The sequence below is a fragment of the Dromiciops gliroides genome, chromosome 4, assembly GCF_019393635.1.
Source record: "Dromiciops gliroides isolate mDroGli1 chromosome 4, mDroGli1.pri, whole genome shotgun sequence".
Taxonomy (NCBI): domain Eukaryota; kingdom Metazoa; phylum Chordata; class Mammalia; order Microbiotheria; family Microbiotheriidae; genus Dromiciops; species Dromiciops gliroides.
This window is the reverse complement of record NC_057864.1, coordinates 88,970,567-88,980,769: the sequence shown is the minus strand read 5'-3', so window position 1 is coordinate 88,980,769 and position 10,203 is coordinate 88,970,567. Positions and strand designations below refer to the sequence as shown.

General features: G+C 37.9%; 1 pseudogene; it reads left to right on the top strand.

Annotated features, from left to right (window-relative positions):
* Positions 1 to 1,011: 1,011 nt before the first annotated feature.
* LOC122726150 lies at positions 1,012 to 1,522 on the top strand (annotated as a pseudogene).
* The last annotated feature ends 8,681 nt before the right edge of the window (positions 1,523 to 10,203 follow it).

Sequence of the window (10,203 nt, the reverse complement as noted above, 5' to 3'; positions counted from 1 at the left end):
TGCGTCTTCCTGCTTCCAAGCCCAGTGCTTTATCCACTGTGCCACCTAGGGTGAGAAGGCATAACATACAATTCCCCACCTAAAAGAGTCTAGAGAACCAGTTTCCAGAAAAATATGATGATATGGAATAAGATGACCCTGCTCCACAATTGGGAACATGCACATTCTGTATCTGGTGCCAGTATGTTAACCATATGATGAAGAGACTGAAATTGGGATACATTCAAAAGTCATTAATTGGCCAAAGCAAGATTTTGTCTTCATTCCTGCCTAGGAATGTTCTAGTAAAGAAGTAAGAATTGCTGAAAGTTCTTGATGGGGAGAAAGGTCTCACATCTTTATCTCCCCATTAAGACTGATGCAATGTGACCCATGACGTTTGTGGCCCTCATGTTGCTTCTATTCTTTCTAAGTTTTAAGTGAAGGAGATTTGAGATGGCTATGACCTTGTAAACTTCAAACAGTCAGAATGGAAAGCCACCAAAGATCTAGGAGCTAGAAATTTGCCAGAAACCTAACTTTGGGAAGCAAAGTACCAAACAGCTTGCTTCACCCAGCCAAACACTGAAGTCCTATAGAATTACCTAAGCTCAATGGTAGCTGATAAAAAGACTTATCAAGAGTCTCTGCCACAATTGAAAATGAATGTGGTGGGGCAAATGCTATGCAGAAACTTTATATTAAGTGTGAGCCAGAAACTAAGTTGGCATAGGGGAGAGGATAGTTCTAGTATGGGAGGAAATGTAACTTCTTTGCTTTCTATATCTTCAAAATGAATATTTCTTTGTAAAAGTTTTAAAAAAAAATAAAGATGGTGGGATTAAATGAAGTTGTTTTAAGGACAGGGAATACTGAGAATGAATGAGTGGGAAAGTTGCCAGTTGATTAGAAGAGATCGAGGCTTTTCCGCCCACTTCCCCCTACACCCCACCCCCCAAAGCGCTGCTCCAGCATCGTGCTCACACTGAGCTCGGGCCTCCACAGCACTACTGCTGCCACTACCGCCTCCCTCCCTCCACCACCACCACCATGATCATCTACCAGTACCTCACCAACCAGCATGAGATGTTCTCTGACATTTATAAGATCCGGGAGTCTGGAAGTGGAGGGGAAGATGGTCACCAGGACAGAGGGTACTATTGATGACTCACTCATTGGTGGAAATTGCTCTTCTAAGGGTGAAGGAACAGATGGCACTGTCATCACTGGAGTTGACATAGTAATAAACCATCATCTGCAAGAAACTAGTTTCACAAAAGAATCCTACAAAGAGCACATCAAAGACTACATGAAATCAGTCCAAGGCAGACTTGAAGAACACAAGCCAGATAGAGTAAAACCTTTTATGATGGGAGCTGCAGAACAAATCAAACACATCCTTGCCAATTTAAAAAACTATCAGTTCTTCATAGGCGAAAACATGAATCCAGATGGCATGGTGGCTCTCTTGGATTTCCGTGAGGATGGTGTGACCCCATATATGATTTTCTTTAAGGATGATTTTAAAATGGAGAAATGTTAACAAATTCAGCTGATTACTTTGAATCATCTGTCATCATAACTAGCTGCTGCGTTTTGTCATCTACACAACACCAGGACATGGACAAACTTGGACTGATATCATCTTGAGTTTTATTCATTTATTTTTGCCCTTGATTTATTTGAAGTGGAGGCATTGTTTTTACAAATGTCATGTAGGTTGTCTAAAATAAAATGCATTTAAACCCACTCCCCCCAAAAAAAGAAGAGATTGAGGATTGGGAGGTTCAGTATGATCAAGAAGAGGGATTTGCTTTGGTACAAGGAGGACTATCTCTTTGTCAAAGACTAGAGGAAAGGTAAAGACAATAGAGGCTGATGCAGAAATATTTTGAGGAATGGGATGGGGGAAGAAAGTGAATAGGGAGCTCACAGCTAGTGAAATACAAATGTAGCTATGAATAACTTGAAAAGATCCTCAAAACTCACTTTGACTTCAAGGAGAAAGTATGCAAGGGGGAGGATAACAAAAGCTATGTTGTAAAATACAATTCAGAATCAAGATATGAAAAGGCCAAGGCCTTGAAGACTGTTCAGAAGCTTCTATCCTATATGTTATGAATTTTTTCTCCTAAAAAGTCAGAAGATGCTCTATGGAGAACATCCAGGGATATAATGTTTTTAATGAAATTGACTCTCTTAACTGACAGTAAACAACTCCTTCTAGATGTAGTAGTCATTTAAGAATCAGCAATTTGTGTGCAGTCAGATCATTGGCAACTTCAACTAAAGGTCAAGATAAATAACATTTAAAAAAGAAGAGATGTGTGTGACTAGCAATTTGAACCCACCCTGTTTAAACAAGCTATGAAAAAAAAGTAAAGACCTGAGATCTATCACCATTCCTTAAAGGTACTGAACCAACACTAATTCAAGTCTCATAACAAACCAAACATTAAGAAAAGAAGCAATAAATAATTCAAAGATGGATTTAGATTTCAGTTGTAATTAAATAGCTGTGTTTGCACTATATTTGTGCAAAATTGTTTCTGACAGAAAAATGTGAACAAGTGAGTTTTCTTTTAAATGTGTTACTATTAAAATGGATTCAGTAATGCCTTTAATTTTGCTGACACCTTAAAATCAACATGGATAAAGACTATTACCACGAACTTTGACTTTCACTATTGTAAGAGATTTGTGTGTGTGTGTGTGTGTGTGTGTATTTTTGTTCAAGCAGATTTATTTAGAGCAGCACCCTCTTGAAAAGACTGTTCCCACACTTTCTTTTTCCATTATCCTTTAGGCAGTAAAAGCAAACTGTCCTAAACCCCAACAAGAACCTAAAGTCTTTGATAAAATGACAAGCTAAAATAAGATTATTTCTAAGACTCATTTCTAGGTCACCAGATAGTTCTTTGACCCCCAGGGTTCTGAGCCCTGGAAAAAACCTTAAGAGGTTATCTTATAATGCTACCTTCCAGTAGGACTGCAGCTAAGTCAAGAAAGACAGGTATAGTGACAAGGAGTAAGATAGGCTTTCTGCCATGATTTTTTTCTACCAGCAAGTCATAAATTATTTCCCTAAAATCCCCTTCAGGTCACCCACTGCTACCATTTTGCCCCATATTTTGAGGGTTCCTTAACCTGATATCCCATGCAAGAGGAAGGCCATATAGAATGTCTATGTTCCTGCACCTACCCTGTTCCTTGATGATAATTTTTAAAAATCAGTCTTACATCACTCAAAGAGGATTTATTACAAAGATCTATAGAAATATATCCGAAGTAGCTTGCAGTAGGGAAGAAGAGTAATATGTGCAAAGCCTAACGTTTGAGTTTACAAAGGCTCTTATAGTTGAATCCTAGTCCTTATTGTGAGATATGGGACATTTAACTACTTTCCTTTTTGTCTATCTTACTTCTCAGGAACAATGGATGGAAGTTACAAAGAGACAAACTTAGGACTGATGTTGAGAAAAGTTTCCTAACAAAGTAATCCAAACATGTAATGAGTTGCCTTATGAGGTAGTAAATTCCTTCTTCACTTGAGGCCTTCAAGCAAAGGCTAGATGAATACTCGCCGGGTGCATTATAGAAGAAATTCATATTCACGTAAAAAGACACTAGTTTGGGGCAGCTAGATGGCACAATGGTTACAGCGCTGGCCCTGGATTCAAGAGTACCTGAGTTCAAATCCAGCCTCAGACACTTGACACTTACTAGCTGTGCGACCCTGGGCAAGTCACTTAACCCCCATTGCCCTGTCACAAAAAACAAAAACAAAAACAAAAACAAAAACAAAAACAAAAACAAAACAAAACAAAAAAAAAGGGACTAGTTGGCCACCCCTGCAGGCCCTTCCAATTGCAGAATTATATGTGACTTCTTAGTCTGGGTCTTATTAAGTAACTAAACTATTACCATTGAATTTAGTGCCAAGGGCAGCCATTTTACATCTGTTCCTTTAACTCTAACCAGGACACACGGAAGTCTTAGACTGAGGCAAGGACTTTCCTTTTACATAGGACCTAGCTCAGTCATTTTAGGACATGATACCCTCAATCTTGTTAACAGTGGAAGTAAATAACTCCAAAGGAGTTATGGAAAAGAGATAGTGTCTATGCCACTTTAACCATGGTATGGAGAAGTAGCATTGATCTGGGTCCAAGAGGGTCAAAAGATATAGGGGTTATGAGAATAACCACAACCTATTGCCTTTGTGCATAATTGACATTGACTGAGAGATGAGCTAACCCCAAATAAGCCTTTGTAGCTTGGGAAAAGATGTACCTGCACTGCATAGGTCTCTCAGGGACATTTTCTCTATACCTCAGCCATTCACTGAAGGTAGCCAGGGGGACAATTGTAGTATCCCCATCTCACTTCCCTGTTTCTTATGTACTGGAACTGTACCCTCCCTCAAAATGGAAGATCAGTTAGCAGAAGAAAAGTCATTGATGATACAGTAATTTACATAGGGCCCCAGTTGCTTTCCACATGGCAACTGTTCTAACATTTCTAAGGCAGCACAGTAGATAGAGTGCTGGGTCTGGACACTTACTAACTGTGTGACCCTCAGCAAGTTACTTAATGTCTGCTTGCCTCAGTTTCCTCAACTGTAAAATGGGGGAAATCAGCATCAACCTCACAGGATTGTTGTAAGGATCAAATATTTGTAAAGTGCTTAGCACGGTGCCTGGCTCCTAATAGGTTCTGTATAAATGCTTATTTTCTCCCTTCATCTTCCTCTTTTTCCCACCCTTTTCGCCCTAAAGATGTTTTTGAGAGCCCACTATGTAACAGACCTACTGCCTAAGATTTAGGAAAACATCATATCGCTCCAAATTTCCAAAGAGAAAGATATCTTTCCTATTTGGATATCCAAGTTACCTTTCGTTGATTTTCGAGCATGGGTACTTCCATTATTTTTTCTATCTCAACAAGTATATATTATTTCCTACATGCCAGGCACTATGCTAAGAATTGGGGATATAAAGCCAAAAGTGAAATAATTCTCAAGAAGCTTATATTCTAAAGGTTTCCATACTCTGGGCCCTTGGGAACCTTCTCATCTCATAGGATCAAAATATAGAACCTAAAGAGATCTTAGATGCTTTTGAGCCTGGCCCCATCATTTTACAGATAAAGAAACTGAATCTCAGAGAGGCTAAGTGACTTTCCAAGTGTCAGAAAACTAGTAAATGTCTGAGGCAGAAATTGAACCCAGGTCATCCTGATTCCAAATCTAGTAAGTACTCTGTCCATTACTCTACACCACATCTCTCTGTTCTGAGGTCAATTCTACATGCTGAATCTTTTGACTGGTTCAACCTTTGATGGAACACAAAATCACTTTGGTACCTGCACCATATGGATTTCATAGTCCAAACACAGGGCTTAACTTTTTTTTGAGCAATGGACTCATTTGGCAGTCTGATGAGGCCACTAGAATCCTCAGAATAATGTTTTAAATACATAAAATAAAATACACAGGATTTAAAAGTAAACTATTTTGAAATATAGTTATAAAAAATCCTAGGGGGCAGCTAGGTGGCAAGGTGGATAAAGCAACGGCCCTGGATTCAGGAGGAGTTCAAATCCAGCCTCAGACACTTGACACTTACTAGCTGTGTGACCCTGGGCAAGTCACTTAACCCCAATTGCCTCACTAAAATAAAATTAAAATTAAAAAATTAAAAAAGTCAGTGGAGATTTATAATATTTGTGATAACAAAACATGACCCATGCAGTATTATTAACATATTTTCACACACGCTTATCCCTAAACTATGGCCCAGTGATTGAACTGGGTCATTTCAACACAATTAGTGCCTCTCGTGTTCATAAAGATCTCTAGAAAAGGAGATTCAGAGAAAATAGTCCGGCTTAGTCAATAGAGGACTTTCTTTGCAGTCAGAGAAAAACTGTATTCAAATCCAGCTTCCAGCCCATACAAGTTGTATGACCATTTAATAACTTAGGGTCCCAAACAAGTCTTTAGGACTATAAAATATAGAAAGTTCTGTTCTGCATAAGTGGAGGGAATTTCTGCATTAGGAGTTTCCTAAACCAATAAAATCACAGGTCTGAACACTGTGCCATATACAATGCCACCCCCTCAAAAAAAAATCCAGTATACAACCCTCATCTGTAGAGCAAATACATTTTTACTTACATATAGCCTAGCACCTCAGAGGAAAGCTTTCAGGAATTTGAAACTCAATCTTTAACCCTGACTAGTACTTTAAACAATACTGAAGTTTTCTTAACATCCTCTATAACACTGCATATGATTGTTTAAAAGTGTCTTGTCAGGTTCGTGGCCCACATTAATTCTGAGGGCTCTAAGTTTAGACCTTGGCACAAGCTCACCAGGATTGAATCATGTTTGAATAAGAAAATGGCATTTTTCCAGGACCAAAGAGAGAGAAACAACATTTTTTAAAACAATTCACGAAATGCCTTGGATATAAATGCTTTTCATAGACAAGCTTTGGATGGATTGTATGGAAATGAGACAGCAGTAGATAGAGCAAACTTCCCCATGTAATACAAGAAATGGAAGTATTCCTCATTGAGAGAAATGTTTGACAAAAAAACAACTGGTACCTTGCCAAGATCCAATATTCTGAAAATTTATACAAGTAGCCATTTTACAGAATCCCATTTTTTTCTAGCTCCTCCCATTCAGATTTAGAGCTGTCTCAAAATGGGGCAAAAGGATCCTGATAATTTTTTTTTAATGGAAGCAAAAACACGCATAGACATTACTGTCATTTGTGGCTAAAGGTGATGCTATTTAGAGTATTCAGACCATAGACCTGACCCAGCTCAATCAAAATCTAGGATCTATTAGCTACAACACACTGCATCACATACTTGTGGGGAAATAACAAAAAAGAAGACCCTATTCTGGCCAGTAGAAAGCCAAGGCCCTTGGGCATAGTTCCCTATTAAAAAAGAGCAGACTATAGAAAGAGTGGGGCAATATGTGTGTTAAATAGAGTGCTGAACTCAGAGTCAGAATGATCTGAGTTCAAATGTCACTTCTTACACTCACTAGTTTTGTGGGACTATAGGAAAATCACTTAATCTCTCTGAGGCTATTTCCTCTTCTACAATAAAAGAAAAAGGGTTGGAGTTGATGACATGCCAGTCTTTGCCCATTACCAGGATAGTGCAATTCTATCTGCCCTGCTTCTTGGCAGCATCTATTTTCCACTATTCTAGCTGGGTTCCCATTCTGAAAGTGAAAAAAGAAAAATTAAACTGTGAGAGGAAGGTTATATGCTTAGCTAGCTGAGAAAAGAACAAGACAACCATAAGATCAACTGTAGGTTGGATTTTGTCCAATATGTGTTTAAAAAAAAAAACTTGCAGAAGGAAAATGTTGCTTACTTATAAAGAGCACTAATCAAAAGTGAATCTTTCCTGCTTTCCTTTTGAAGACATTTTGCTTCGAATTGGTTTTCACAATCCAGATTGCACTGAGGTTTTGGGGTTTTTTTAAGTCCTTACTCTAAACTTGGAGTCAGAAAGACCTGGGTTCAAATTCATCAGATGTGTGACCATAGAAAAGTAACTTGCCCTCTCTGAGCATTACTTTACACATCCATAAAATTGATACAATAATATTGGTATTATCTACCTTACCACATTGTTGTTGGACTTAAAAGAGAAAATGTTCAATAGACATGGTGTCACAAAAGTCTAAGTGTAGTTTTAAGTTTTAGTAGCTTAGTACCATTCTGTATAAAGTGCTTCACAAACCTTAATGTGCAGTATAGATATCAACTATCATTTTCCACTAAGGTGGGTACCATTTAGTTTGCCAGTATTTCCATAATGCCCTGAGACCAGCAGAAACTTCCAGAGAATATAAAATCCTACCTGTTTAGTCTGGAAAGAGCTAAATGAACTAATACTGACTGAAATGAGCAGAAACAGGAAAATAAATTATACTACAACATCAATATTATGTAACAAACAATTTTGAAAGACTTAAGAACTTTAATCAATGAAATGATCAGCCATGATTCCTAAGGACTAATGAATAAGAATGCTGCCCACCTCAAGAAAAAGAGGTGATGGACTAGAATGCAGAATGAGAAATGCATTTTTGGATGTAGCCAACATGGTCATTTGTTTTGTCTGTCTCTGCTTATATGATACAAAAAATTTGTAGTTCTTTCTCCTTTCTCTTTCTTTCAGTAGTTGGGAGAGAGAGAAAAAAAATGCTTGAAATTTTCAAACTAATTTTAAAATATCACATCTATTCCAAATTCCTCAGTCACAGTAGTTTTTTCTTTCCTAATTTCCTGGGGAGGGGGGAGGTTTTCTAAACTTCCACTTCTTCCTGCCCACCTCCCCCTCATACCCTACTCTGCAATCCACTCCTCCATCTGCCTGTTTAAATGAGATTGGATCATAGCTGTAGATCATAGGATTTAGAGATAGAAAGGACCTTAAAGATGATCTGGTATATACCCAAGTCCCTTCAATTTTACTAGTGAGGAAACTGTGACCCAGAGAGATTTGCCCAGGGTCACTCAGCTAGTAAGAAAATTGGAAACTGAACCCAGCACTTCTGACTCAAATCCAAAATTCTTTCCACTACTTTTCCCTCTCCTCCTCCATCCCCATCTGCTTGATTATTTATTTGGCCTAGAATAAGTTTAGCTATTTATTTAACAGTGTGAACAAAGTTTGTACTCAACTCTAACTTGGTTAGGTAGTGGGGGGATTGGGGAGGGAAAGGGAAGCATTTTTAAAGTTCAGTTTTAGAACAGCAGAAACCAGACAAATTAACCAGGATTTTAATGTTTTGGTGGATATAACTATTCATGGTCAATAGGTAGAAGAGTTGTGGTTGCAACTGCTGGCCATGATACCATGATTCCCTCTGCACTGAGAATGTCTTCAGGCCACGGAAGAGAGGATATTTTAACTTACTTCACCACAAACTATGTTTAGTCTCAAGTAAGTGCCTTTAAATACTTCACGAATTCCTATTTTTAAAAATGTACTTATGCTCTGAGGTTGAAGAGTGAGAGAATAAAAAAAAACCCTAATAAACCATTGGACTTATCAAGAAGGTAGTGTAACGATTGGAATGATGCCACCTGCTGGAGACTTACTGTAGAAGAGTTCCGCCCATGAAGCGAAGGTCTTTGAGGGCAAGACCAGGAGTCTTTTCTTTGGCGTCAGGAAGTGACGCGGGCGAGTGGGAGGAAGAAGGAAGAGACTGGCGGCTCGGTCTGGCTCTCTTTCCTTTGGACTCTGGTGGAGAGCGGAGCTAGAAATGTGCTCTCCCTTTAATAGATAGGAATCCAGGCCTTTTTCTCTCTCTTTACCAAATTCTTATTCTCCTTAATAAATGCTTAAAAATCTAACTCTTGCTAAAGCTTATAATTTATTGGCGACCACTCATTAGATATTTTAGACAGTTTAGCTAGAATTTTAGCCCTTAACAGTAGGAATAAGGAATAGTTTCTAATTTAACTCTACTTCTCCAGAAGTGTAAACAGCATAAAAACATATAGGCAGACTCAATATTTTTCCTAATGTTCACTGCTACAATAACTAAATAAGCCACTTTTTTAAGGCTAATATTCAAATACTCAAATGATCTGTCACTGCTGTGGGTGTTCTTTTTGGTGATGAAAGTTGTAAGCCATTCATGCCTGGACATCACTAATCCATGTTCTCCAATAAGTTTATCACGAAGAGTAATGTGCTAGGGTCTTCCTCACTCAATATGTTAGAGGCTTCATCTTGCCACAACAAGAATAACAATAAAGCATATGGTCCATCCATCCCTTGCTCTTGTCACATCACCATATGAACTTCACAACAGATTTTAAATGGAAATAATCCCCCACATTCCCACAACATAGGTCACTAAGATTTTATTTTTGTTTTAAATTCTAGTTTATTCCAGGTTTTTAAAGCTTATATAAATAATGCCTCTTTTGGTTGGATTTTTTCTTTTATTACTTTTTTATTGATTTTTTTAAAGCTTAAGTATTTCTTACTTCATGGAGTTAGTAATGTATTCTTTAAAGAAATCAGTTCATCACTTTCATATTTCTGCAAACTGAAAGTGCCATTTATAATTGTCTATGTATATTGGATTACTAAAATTGATAAACTCAAATGGGTGATCCTAGCAAAGCCTCAATAGGTAACTTCAACATAGACATTAACATCTGTCAACAAAAT